The sequence below is a fragment of the Lontra canadensis genome, unplaced genomic scaffold, assembly GCF_010015895.1.
Source record: "Lontra canadensis isolate GAN:19392208 unplaced genomic scaffold, GSC_riverotter_1.0 scaffold13, whole genome shotgun sequence".
NCBI lineage: Eukaryota > Metazoa > Chordata > Mammalia > Carnivora > Mustelidae > Lontra > Lontra canadensis.
The window spans coordinates 5018145-5031075 of record NW_022631007.1 but is presented as its reverse complement, the minus strand read 5'-3'; the positions used below and the strand labels follow the sequence as shown (position 1 = coordinate 5031075).

The following is a 12931-nucleotide window of genomic DNA, read 5'->3' as shown; positions in this document are numbered from 1 at the left end:
AGATAGGTTGGCGTGAGGACCTTAAGAGGCTGAGGAGAGACCCAAGGACTCTTGAGCTACCACGATGATGGTAGTAAGTGGCAGTAATGGCAAAGCCGGCTTTGGTTGAGCTCTTAGTATCTTCAAGAACTGTCTAAAGAACCTGAGATGTGCTGCCCTTTTTTATTCTCCACAACAGCTCATAAGGCAATACTGCTATTATACATAGCTATTTCACAGATGAAGAAACTGAGGCACGGTAATGTGAAGTACTTGTCAAAAGTCATGTAGTTAATTGGTAACAGAGCTGGGATTTGAGCTTGGGTGGTTTGTCTCAGGAGCCTGCAGAGGCCAAGAAGATTAATCAAAGAACTATGAAAAGGCATAATCATGCAAAAACATTTTTTTTTAGAATATTGAGTTTTTCTTAGCATGTTTGCCATGTTGGGAAAAGAATTAAAGTAAATTTAAAAAAGATGTCTTCAGGTGCATTTGTTGGCTGACAAACATTTTTAGGTAAGGTTTTTTTGTTTTTTACTTTATTTATTTTTTTAATTTTTATTTTGAGATAGTTGTAGATTCATATGTAGTCATAAAAAATGATGCAGCGAGATCCCTTGTACCCTTTCCCTAGTTCCCCTAGTGCTAATATGTTGCATAACTATACACAATAGTACATACCACAGCTGGGAAATCGACATTGGTATAAGCCATCCATCTTACTCAGGTTTCTGCAGTTCAAAGTGTGTGTGTGTGTGCACACTTACTTGTCTGCTGTCTTATCACGTGTATCACCACCACAGGGAAGATAGCAAAGAGCTCCATCATAAGGACCCTGCATGTCACACCCCCCCACACACTCCCAGCCTCCCTAGCTCCTGGTAACCACTAGTATGTTCTCCATCTTTATAATTTTGTCATTTTAAGAATATTTTATAAATGGAATCATGTGGTATATAACCTTTTGGGAATTGACTTTTTTTCACTCACCATAATTCCCTTGAGATCCATCCAAATTGCTGAGTGTACCAGGAGTTCATTCCTTTCAAGCTGAGTGGTGTCCCCTGTGTGGACACCACTGTGGATGGGCCTGTGGATGGGCCACAGTTTCCTTAAGCATCCACCCAGTAAAGAACATGTGGGCTGTTTCCAGTTTGCAACTATTACAAATAAGCTGCTATGTACATTCGTGTACAGGATTTTGTGTGAACATGAGGCTTCATAAATGTGCAAGATTGCTGGATTTTATGATTAAATGCATGTTTAGTTTTGTAAGAAACTGCCAAACCGTTTTCCAGAGTTTACTGTACCGTTTTACATACCCACCAGCAGTGTGTGAGTTACCCAGTTTCTTTGCCTCTTCTCCAGCATTTGGCATTATTACTAACTTTTATTTTGGCTGTTTTGTTAGGTATGTAGTGATAGCCCATTGTAGTTTTAATTTGCATTTTCCTAATGGCAAATGATGTTGAATACCTTTTCATGAACTTATTGGCCATCACTCTATTCTCTTCAGTGAAACATTTATCCATCTCTCTGTCCATTTTCTGATTGGAGTGTTCGATTTTTCTTTTAATGTTGCATTAATAGAGTTCTTTATGTATTGTAGATACTAGTCCTTCATCAGATATGCAGTTTCCAAATACTTTCTCCCAGTATGTAGCTTGTCTTTTCATCAACCTCATAGAGTCTTAGAGCAAATATTTTTAATTTTGATGAGGTCTGGTTTATCACTTTTTCCTTTTTTGAGTCATGCTTTTAGTATCAAGTCCAAATAGAATTTTGATTCCTGCCTCTCCTAATGCAGTGGTCTAATTGTTGAGAAAGAAGGCAGTGGGACAGGATGGACATTGGAGCATGTATGTTTCTTCCATCTCCTGTCTAATTTGGTCTCTGGTGTGTGTCATGAGCAGGTTGTCACATTTATGGCCCCAGAATAGACCTCGTCTTAGAAACACTATAGGATGATGATAGTGTGCAAAGAATGGTATTTCCAGAGTCTCAGTTTCCAGAACAATTTATGATACCTCCTAGCACAAGACTTTTTTGCACTTGAGATCTTCTGTCTGTAATATTCCTTCTTGCCCTCCTTTGTGTCCCCCTTTGTCCCATGATGTCCAGCTCACACTCTGATGTCCCCACTATGCGGCCCTTCCTCAGAGCTCCCCCTCAGCCCTGTTGACATTTGGAACAGACAACTCCTTGTAGTGCAGGGCTCTCCTGAGCCTTGTAGGATGTCAAGCAAGATCTTTGGCCTCTGCCTTCTAGAGGCCAGTATCACCTTTCCCCAGTTGTGACAACCAAAAGTGTCTACAGATGTTCCCTGAGGGACACACCTGCCCAGGCTGAGAACCTTGGCTCCAAGCCCTCAGTTCTGAGAGAGTAGGTGCTGAGTCTATCTTGTTGATGTTCTCACCTTGGCACCGTGCCTGTCTCACTGGTATCCACTAATGTTTGTGAGAAGTAAGTGGACAAAGTGTAGCTACTGTCAAGCCGTTCTTTATCTGCCAGCCTTGGAAATCCCCCCCCTGACTGCAAAAGAATCAAGTTGTGAATATGAGCCGTAAAAAACTAGAGTCCTCTCTACACAGAGGAATATGGGCTTCCTTGTCCTTCTGCCCACTGGCTGAGATGAGGATGCATGCCTCTTCCAGTTCCTGCCTGATTAAAGCCCACATCCTCTCCTAACACTGCCGATGCAGGGGCCCTCACAGCCACTCACTCTAGACCTCCTTCTGAGAAAAAGAGGGCGTCCCCGCAGACAGGACAGGAGCTCCTGCAGGTGGCATTTGTGGGTAATGTGGCGCAGGGCACTCTTGGAGATCCAATTCAGCGTTCACCTGCTGGGTCCCCTTTTCCTCTAGCTGAGCCCTGCTCCCTTTTCCTGAGGCAAGGGAGGAAAAGAGGGGTTTGGGCTCCATTTTGCTTAGCAAAGCACATAACCAGATGTAATTAGTGCAGAAAGTTCCCAGGGAGTAAGTACAGTGGCCTTAAGAATAATTTAGGGTATGTGTGAGTGATTTAGGTTTTTTTTTCTGTACCTGGTAGTTCTGCTCCCTGAGCCTGAATGATAGAGCTGGCCGTGGCTTAGCAAAAAGCCTGCAGTGGGGGTGGCTGGCGGGAAAGCAGGCAGCCATTGAGGAGGACAAAGCCTGGTTATGTCACCCCGGCTCCCTGCTTCTGCTTCATGGGGATGCTGTCAGGGGCTCCCAGAGGCTGCACAGCATTGGGAAGCTTAGGGACTCACCCTTTCTCCTGTGGAGGAGTCAGTGCCTGGTGGAAATGCCTTCCCCGATGCTTATGGCTCAAAGCTTGGTGTAACATGGGCGTCCCCACACCTCCTGCCGCAGAACTTCTGTACAACAGGCTGTAGGTGAAGGTGCTTCGATGGGATGGACCAACTACCCAGAGCTTTAGATACTAGTAACACAGACCTTCCCCACTGGGATTCGCAGAAGGGAAGCCACTGGATTCCGTCCTCTCCCACATGGAAAAGGCTCGGATGCAGAATCCTCGGGAAAGCCACCATGACAGTTGGTGTCCGTGCAGTTGTTGCTGTGACAGGAAACCATCTTTAACTTCAGACAGAAGCCTTGATTCCAAATGAAGGAAAGTCAGTGTGTCACGGCATGACAGTGTTGGGGGGAGAGTGGGAAAGTGTGCTTTCTTGTGCGCTAACCAGGTTCTCCCCCTTGGCACTAACACACACAGATGATTCCTTGTGTGGGGTGTTGTCTCGCACATGGTAGGATGTTTAGCAACATCCCTGACCTCAACCACAGGATGCCAGTAGCACCCCTCCCAGTTATGACCACCCAAAATGTCTCCAGACATTGCCAAATGTCCCCTGGGGGGTAGTGTCACCACCCTCCCAGTGGAGAAACCACTGCATTAGAGTAAAAACATTCTGTTCAATTCTTGTGCCTTGTAAAGCTGTGGTCACTTGTTTACTCCTAGTATTTGATGATTTAAGTGCAGGACAGAGAGGTAGAAAGAAGGCAGTTTTTCTTCTTCTTTTTTTTTTTTTTTTTCCCCTTTAAAGGTTGACCCTTGAAACTCCATCACAGGACGCGGCATGACACATTGGCTGAGCATGTCCATTTTCAGATGTGTCTTCACCACCCACGATCTGGGCAGGCTACTTAATTTTTCTGGGCCTCCGTTTTTGTCCTCTGTAAAGTATAAATACTAATGTCTGCTGAAGTTGAGGATTCAGCTAGATGTTGAATATGCAAAATTCTAGGTAGGGTGTCTGGTGTATAGGAGACATTCCCTGAATGATGGCCATTATTCTTGAGTACTTAAGAATGTACTCCACAAGTTGTTTTGTTGTTTTGTTTTTTTTTAAGAGAGGAAGGGAGGAAGTGCGGAGGCAGGTTGCAGAGTAAGAGGGAGAAAGTGAATCTTAAGAAGGCTCCATGTCTAGTGCGAAGCCCAGTGTGGGGCTCTTACCACCCTGAGATTATGACCTGAGCCGAAACCAAGAGTTGGATGCTAACTGCCTGAGCCTCTCGCGCCCCCTCTGTACTCTACACGTTTTAAGCAAACTGGATTTTTTCTTTCTTTAATTAGCACTAACAGTTGCTGCTGCTACTTCGAATAGTGGCTGGAACAGGTAATTTCCGTTGAACTACAATGTGTTTCATAAATACTGAGTTCCTGCTCTATGCCAGGTATTATGGTAAATGTAGGGAATAAAAAAAATTAATAAACTGTTAATCCCTGCCTTTAAGTACCTAATTGGTAGATTTAGCTATATAAATGTGTCAGATCATGTTCATCAAAATAGAGCCATCACTTACTTAAAAAAACTCGCTGCGAAGTGATCTGTGGGCTGGAATGGGGTATGACATGCATCTAAGTGTATATAAAGGGATCCCACTGTATTTCTCAACTTTCTCCCTTTCCATTAACTACCATTTTAATTCAGTTTTCTATGATCCTGTGACTTAACCACTGTTCTCATGCTCTGTAGTCTTCTCTGCTGTCCCTTACTATACATTTCAGCTGATCTAAGTTCCCACTGCTGTGGTTTTATAAACAGAAAAAGGGATGCTTGTTCTAAAGTGATGTGTTCACTGTAGAAATTTTGAAAAATACAGAACAGTATAAAGAATGATAAACTCCGGGGCGCCTGGGTGGCTCAGTGGGTTAAGCCTCTGCCTTTGGCTCAGGTAATGGTCTCAGGGTCCTGGGATCGAGCCCCGCATCAGGCTCTCTGCTCAGCGGGGAGCCTGCTTCCCTCTCTTTCTGCCTGCCTCTCTGCCTACTTGTGATCTCTGTCAAATAAATAAATAAATCTTATTAAAAAAATAAAAAAGAATGATAAACTCCTCTTCCCACCACCAGAATAATTACATAGATAATATCTGGATATCCATCTTTCTAGTCTTTTTTTTTTCCCCCCTGTGGTGTGTATTATTTTTACATAGTTGATTATATCATAGTTTTCCTTTTCCCATTAGGATATATCCAGAATCTATTGCCATATCTTCAAATTTTTTTCCAGTATAGTTTCTCAGCAACTGGTTGATATCCTGATAGGTGAATGTCATGAAGTGACCGTTATGCTCTCCCAGACGCAGCCCCTGAGCCAAGGAGAGAGTGTGAGTGATTCATTGAGGAAGTGCTGGGGGTGAAACAGTAAGAGGGTGGTGGAAGTGGGAATTGCAGAAGAAACAGCTGGCTAGGGAGTGATAGTAGCACAATCCCATGTGCACAATCCCACAGTCTTCCTTCAGGTGGTCTCTGCCACCTGGAGGGTGGGGCGTGGGGGGTGGGGGAGGTAGCAGAGGAATGCTGTATTGAACTCCCAGCCACTTAAGGCCCACCAAGAAAATGGGCTCCAACTCCCAGAAGCAATCTGCTGCTGCAACAGGTGCAAATATTGGCAACAAAGCACACAAAGCTGATAAAAGGTCACTCACAGGGTCCCCTTCATTGAAAACTGAGATTGCAATGATCATTGTTACTCCAGTTATTTATTGCAAAGACTATTGCAGTGATTCTGCTCTTAGAAATAACTCCACAGGGGGCCTGGGCAGCTCAGTGGGTTAAGCCTCTGCCTTTGGCTCAGGTCATAATCTCAGCGTCCTGCATTGAGCCCCACATCTGCTCAGCAGGGAGCCTGCTTCCCTCCACCCCCACACCCTCTGCCTGCCTCTCTGCCTACTTGTGATTTCTCTCAAATAAATAAATAAAATCTTTAAAAAAAAAAAAAAGAATGAATGAATGAACTCTACAGTAGACATTTTTAGGCCCAAACCTATTTGATTATTACCTTCAGATTGATTAAAAGAAAGAGTATTACTGTTCTGATAGGTATATACATTTTTAAGCTTATGCATACCCCAAATTGCCTTTCGAAAAGCTGTTTTGCTTTGTTTTGTTTTATTGATTTACACTCCCAACACCTACTGAACTTTTTTTTTTTTTTTTTTACTAGCAACAACCTGGAGAGCATTAATTTCTGACCTATGAATTGAGGACCTGTAGACAACATTGGAGCTATTCTAAGGGGTCAGAAAAGTCATGTTGGTAGTCCAACTTTGAGTAGAGATTGAATAAATAATACCTCAAAATATGATTTTTGAAATGTATCTAGATGCTGTTATAGATAAAAAGATTCTGGAATTTATTGAACTGTTTATGAATTCATAGAAATTTTTATCCTGTAGTTTCACAAGTACTTTTTAAAAACATAATTAGTTGAAAATATCTGTAGTACTTGTTTATGTCTAAAGAAGGTGCTACCTTGTTTTAAAGATTGAGAACCACTGGTCAACATCACTGTAACATCTTAGATCGTCTCTTGGCTGTCAATCAGGAAATCACACATTTGAACTCTTACATCTTAATGTGCTAATAAGAAAGTGTACAGAACTTGATACCATAAATAAATTGGACTTAGTGACCTGAGACAACAGACAGAAAAACATATCCCAGAACAAGTAAACGTTTTTTGGAACATACCCGCCTCTCCTCCCATCATAATGGAATGCCTCCATTCTCTTATAGAGACAAGGAAATACGCTAGCATTATCTTACTCTGTCTTAAAATATGTTATAAAGATACAGACAGGGCTCTATCAGAGTGGAAGTTTTGTGTTTGACGCATTTTCTTAGCTTGATCGTTGACACTTTTTAAATTGCTATTGAAATAAAAATCAGTTTATTTCAGGTCTTGAGCATTGAGGAAGACAGGGGGAAGGGAATGAACATTCATTGCGAACCGCTCTGAGATGGGTACCATTATGTTAGTTACTGTCTTATGTTTCTGTTCGTGCTTACCGAATTCCCGTGGCCGGTGCTGGAATTTGATTTCTAATGTAGTGTGGAGGAGAAAGCTGAGGTTGGGAAAGACTGTGACTTGCCCTGGATATCTTGGTTAGTGGATGGTAAAATTGGAATTTGAACCTTGGATGAATTTCTCCTTACACTTAGAGGAAAATAGAGTAAATGTCCCACAATCTTGTATTCTAAAAGATAGACAACTAACAAAGCCCCAATTGCATTCTTCCTCCTAGCCTTTCCCTTTACCCCAAAAGAGATTTCAGATAAATGATCTGTAGATGAAAGGCACTTTTAGATGTCAGAGAGTACTTAACAATGTGTCTCTTCCAAGGAACCATTTAAACATTGTTGCCGTATATTTCACTGGCTGGAAATTTCGTTCCTGACTATTTTTAGGTTCCTTTTGGCTAAATTCATTAGTGTCACAGATCAATCAAGCAGTTTGAAGTGTGATAAAAATTTAAGAAAAAATTCCTCAGAGGTCTGTGAACATCTCTCAGTAACCTGAAAGAACATTTTAGAACCACCAGGCTGCTGTCGTGGTAATCAGTGGGCATTTCCTGTTTCCTAAGTTGTAAAGATGCTGATTCATTCTGCTAACACTCTGCACACTTCCAAGGGCATCAAGATGCACTTCAGTGACGCTTGATCATCTGTTGTAAGAGAATGTGGTAGATATTAGTAAAAGGAGGACAGATTTTGATGTGGAATCCTTTTCAGTAACGTTAGCAGAAGTGTGAGAGACCAGAGTCGTCCTCTTGCATTCATACGACCATATTTGAGGCTTAACGTCAATTTCGCACATAACGGCCTCTATTACTTTGCAGATCCAGCCTTAATCACCGTGGATCACCTCCTCAAGTCCCTAGAAGGCCTCTTGCCAAACACCCTTCAGACTCAGACCTGTGCCTGTTGGCAAAGTACTGAAGGGCAGGCGGTATTTGGGCCTGACGGCTGGGCGGCACAGACTTAAGGCCACTTGGACAGCTGTCTTTGGCAACCCAGCACTTTTCCTTCACATTTGTTTCTCTGGGAAGAACTGGTGGGAGATGTCACAATTCCATATAACCCGATGTGCAGTTTTCCTCAGCCTCCTGTAGCCTCCATAGAAGAAATGGTCCAGGGGCACCAGGGTGGCTCTGTGAGTTAAAGCCTCTGCCTTCAGCTCAGGTCATGATCCCAGGGTCCTGGGATGGAGCCCTGCATTGGGCTCTCTGCTCAGTGGGGAGCCTGCTTCCCCCTCTTCTGTCTCTGCCTGCCTCTCTGCTTGCTTGTGATCTCTCTCTCTCTGTGTCAAATAAACAAATAAAATTAAAAAAAAAAAAAAAAAGAAGAAGAAGAAGAAATGGTCCCAAGGCAGAACAATATGAGGCCTTGGTTCTAAGAATCAGGAGCCTACAAACACAGAGACCAGAGGGATATCTGCACTTTCCCAGTCCAAGAGTAGTGGTCAGCCTTCATTGAAGGGAGGGGATGGTTGTCACTCCTTCCCACCTAGATAAACTGGGGCTCTCTCCTTGTCATGCTGGATGACAGGTACTCTCATTGTTTGGTTCCCACAAGCCATCAGGATGGGTTTGATCCAGGAGACAAACTGTCTTCACATGAGGATGATCCATTTTTATTATCCCAGCCCAGTTTTGAATGTCCAGCTCTGTTCCCCATCTTTTTCTCATCTGTGGCCAGTAAGCAGTCTCTCTTTCATAATTTGAACTTTAACATTTGGCTATGGTCCAGAGAGTGCTGTCAGTGGATTTTGGATTTTCCACATTGCCTGGGATTCCCACAGTTAATTTGGAGTTTATTTGGTAAGGATACTCAGATTGTCTCTAAATTCTGTCTCCCACTGAGGGGAACCAGAGCTCCTTCGGGAAGTGGCTGATTCTACCTAGGGCAGGAAGGGTGCAGAATGAGCCTGGAACGTCTTGTCAAAGGAGAAAACAAGGAAGCTCTTGAGACTATGAGGTTATATGTGAGCTCCATCTGAAGAGGCTCATTGTGAGCATCAGAAAAAATAATAAAATTTCAGTGGATCAAGACCCTTTATGATATGTTGAAAAACATAGGTTCATAATTATACTAAGCAAAGAAACTAAAAAAACCCTCTGATCAACTCTGAGATACAGGGTAACCAAGTCATCATTTTAAGAAGAGTCTAAGAAATGAATCACACATTCATCCTAACCTTGCTATACAAGCTGAAACTCAGAATAAGGGAATGGGTTGGTTATGGAAAACGTCTTTTTATAGAAGTGTTCCAACTAATAAAGTTAGAACCACAGTAGCATCATTTGGCAACCCTAATAAGTGCACTTAGGCAGTGATCATGAGCAACTTCTAACATCACAAAAAAGAGACATATGGCCACTTTCTCCTGCTTCCAGCACCCGCTACAACACCTCTGTGAAACATTTTTGCAAAAAAAAGATACTTGAATCCGATCAGCCTCTAGAGCAGAGGAGGCAAACCTTCTGTAAAGGGCCAGGTAGTGGATGTTTCTGGCTTTGGTGGCTGTACGGTCTCTGTTGCAAGTGGGCAACTCTTTTCGACTTGCTGTAGGAGCTCAGTGCAGTCATGGCCAAAACAGAAAGTGTGAACAGGGTCTGGCCAGGAGCTTGCAGATCGCTGCTCTGGGTCTAACTGTGAACTTACAGGAAGTACGGAAGTCAGGGCAACTTGTTAACCAGCATCACATGAATGCAGTTAGCAAAATCTAGACTGGGGGAAACTCTACAAGATAAATAACCTGGTTTCTTCAACGATGGAGTTCAGAGGGCGGCACCTGGGTGGCTCAGTAGGTTAAACTTCTGCTTTCGGCTGAGGTCACAATCCTGGGATCCTGGGATTGAGCCCTGCATCCCGCTCTCTGCTCAGCAGGGAGTCTGCTTCTTCCTCTTCCTCTTCCTCTGACGTTCCCTTCTGCCAGTGCTGGAGCTCTCTCTCTCTGTCTCTTTCTCTCAAATTTAAAAAATATAAATAAAGTTCAGAGGAAAAAGCTGAAGATAAAGTAACTGAGGTAAGATTTTTTAAAGGGCAAGAGACCTATCAACCAGTTGCAATGTGTGGACCTTATTTCGATCCTGATTCAAATAAACTATTAAAAAAATTTTGAACACTGGCTAGATATTAACATAGTAAAGAGTTACTAATTTTTGAGGGGGATAATGATACTGTGTGTGTGTGTTTGTGTGTGTGTATTCATTCCTTAGGTGTTTAAGCTATTTTGAATAATATGATGTCTAGAATTTGCTTCAAGACAATTGTTAATTTTAGAAGAAATAAAATAATCCATGAGTTGATCATTATTTTTTTTTTAAGATTTTATTTATTTGACTGACAGAGATTACAATCAGGCAGAGAGAGGAAGGAAAGCAGGCTCCCTGCTGAGCAGAGAGCTCCATGTGGGGCTCAATCCCTTGACCCTGGGATCATGACCCGGGCCAAAGGCAGAGGCTTTAACCCACTGAGCCACCCAGGTGCCCCAAGTTGATCATTATTTTATAAAGGATGGTGGGTACTGGGGATTTATATTTTTTTCATATATGTAAAATCTTTTATGACATAAAGATTTTGATACATAGATTTTATAAAATATACCACTTGAAACATTTTAGAGAATGAGAAGGGATAGAATATTTGCCAGTTTAGTAGACAGTCCTGGGTCCTCCTAAAACAGATGTGAATCATTAGAGGAGTCCTCCATCGTTTCCCTCCAAAAGTGTTCACATACATCTTATTTGTTATACTAAATAGAGCTGACAGCCTACTATTTATCAGCTGACCAGTATCACTTTATTTATCTTTTGCTCATGTCTTATATGTAAAATAGGTTTTATTTTGTAAAAAAGACAATTAGGTTGAACATAAGTGACATCTTTTGTGACCCGCTGGATTAATCTGCCATTGTTGAATCAGTTAGCACTGATTCAGTGCAGGAGTCTGGTCACAAGCTTGCACAGCCTGGAGAGGTGATGTGAGTGGTGGCAACGATGGACAAGGTTTGCCTGGGAGTGGAGGGAGCTCGCACCCAGCCCCTAGAGGTGGTTTGGTTGCTGTGCAAGATGTCTGCCCTAGGAAGGAGGGCCCAGGGTTACCAAGGTCCCATTCATTTTTATTTTTCCTGAGAATAACTCCGAATCTAGATCACATGTGACATCTTCCAAATTGTAGCTGCTTAAGATATTCTTAGAGTGCCTTTTATTCCAAACCAAACACATGAGCATTGAGCAGCTGGGTTAGTCCCATGAGTCAACCTCTGATTCAGTGACTACCTGTGATAAGGCCCTAAAGAAGACCCCGTAGCCACTAGGGTTTTAGAGTCCCATGGCCTTACTTTCTGTGAGCTTCCAGTCTAGTTGGGAGGGAGGAGCACACTGGAAAAACAAGATGGAAGGTACAGTTAGGAAATACTGTGGAAATTCAGAGAAGGGGGTAAATAGAGCCATCTGGGACAATCTGGGGAAGCTTCCCACAGGCTGTGGACGGAGTTGGGGGACCACAGGCTGTCACCAGGTGGCGAGATAGGGAGAGAACCAAAGACAAGAGTACATGGGCGAGACCCAGGCCTAAACCCTTTAAGAAGACAGTTGGCAGGTTTCACAGACCAGTGGCTCTCCATAATCTGCCCATGAAGGATTTTTCAGGCCAGGATAATGTCCTGAACAGTCGGGTGAGCGCAGGCAGCAAATAGATGAACGCATACCCTGAAATTCAGCAGAAGGTTTGAGGATTTGAGCTGCAAATCTGAGCATCGCCTGTGTGGACGTGACAGTTGAAGGGATGGCGTCTGTGGAGGGCGTATTTCTCTAATGTCTGCCCTTGGGAAGGGAGATGGTGCTCAACGTTAAGGATATGCTCCGAATCTGGCATTTGTAAAACCACCAACTCTGGCATTTACTACACTGAATCTCACTTGAAGCTCAGAGCCATGCCTAGTTCCTGCCCAGACATCCCCCACACTGGAAAGGAAAGGCTTGGAGTAGGAGACACTGGCAGTACATGGGGAAAGAGAATCCCACATTTGAAAGGTTATGCCTGTGGTGACAGCTTTATTTATAGGTTTATGATCTCCTTCCAGTGATGGCCTCAAACAGACTCTTGGGGTGTGTGTGTGAGTGTGTGTTTTACTGTTATGAAAAGATTATTCAAGAAATGGAAACATTTAAACAGATTTATGATCTTCCATACTAATGCTCTACATTTGGGCAACAGCTTTATTCCTTCTCTCTTATTTGAAAGTTTTAAGTGTAATTTCTCCTAAAAATAAACAGGAGGTTACTATGTTCTTCCCATAATGAGAGTCTCCTCGTCGTAGAGAGTAAGCATTTTAGAGCCTGATTAACTCCAGCAGATACTTCATGTAAATGAGTGTCTATTTGGATATGAATATGTATCAGGTAAGAATTTCATAAGCCAAAGTAATTTATGCATCAGCACCCGCTCTCCTGGCTACTGAACTTTGGAGAGGAGCGAAAGCTTAGTCTCAGACATGTACGTAAGCCAGGTGGGCCTAAATGAGGGAGCGTTTAGCCTAGGAAACTGAGGCCAAGAAGAAGTTATGCCCAGAACATCAATCAAAAATAGCTCCGATTCCAAGTTCTGCACAGCTCTGACACTGTCCCGGTGCACTGTTAGGAGACTGTGCATAGACCTCTCTCAA

At 43.0% G+C, this 12931-nt stretch overlaps 1 protein-coding gene across 1 annotated transcript in view; it reads left to right on the top strand.

Moving 5' to 3' along the window:
* SERPINE2 (serpin family E member 2) overlaps positions 1-12931 on the top strand; it is a 61407-nt gene that overhangs the window by 20094 nt on the left and 28382 nt on the right. The window lies entirely within an intron of this gene.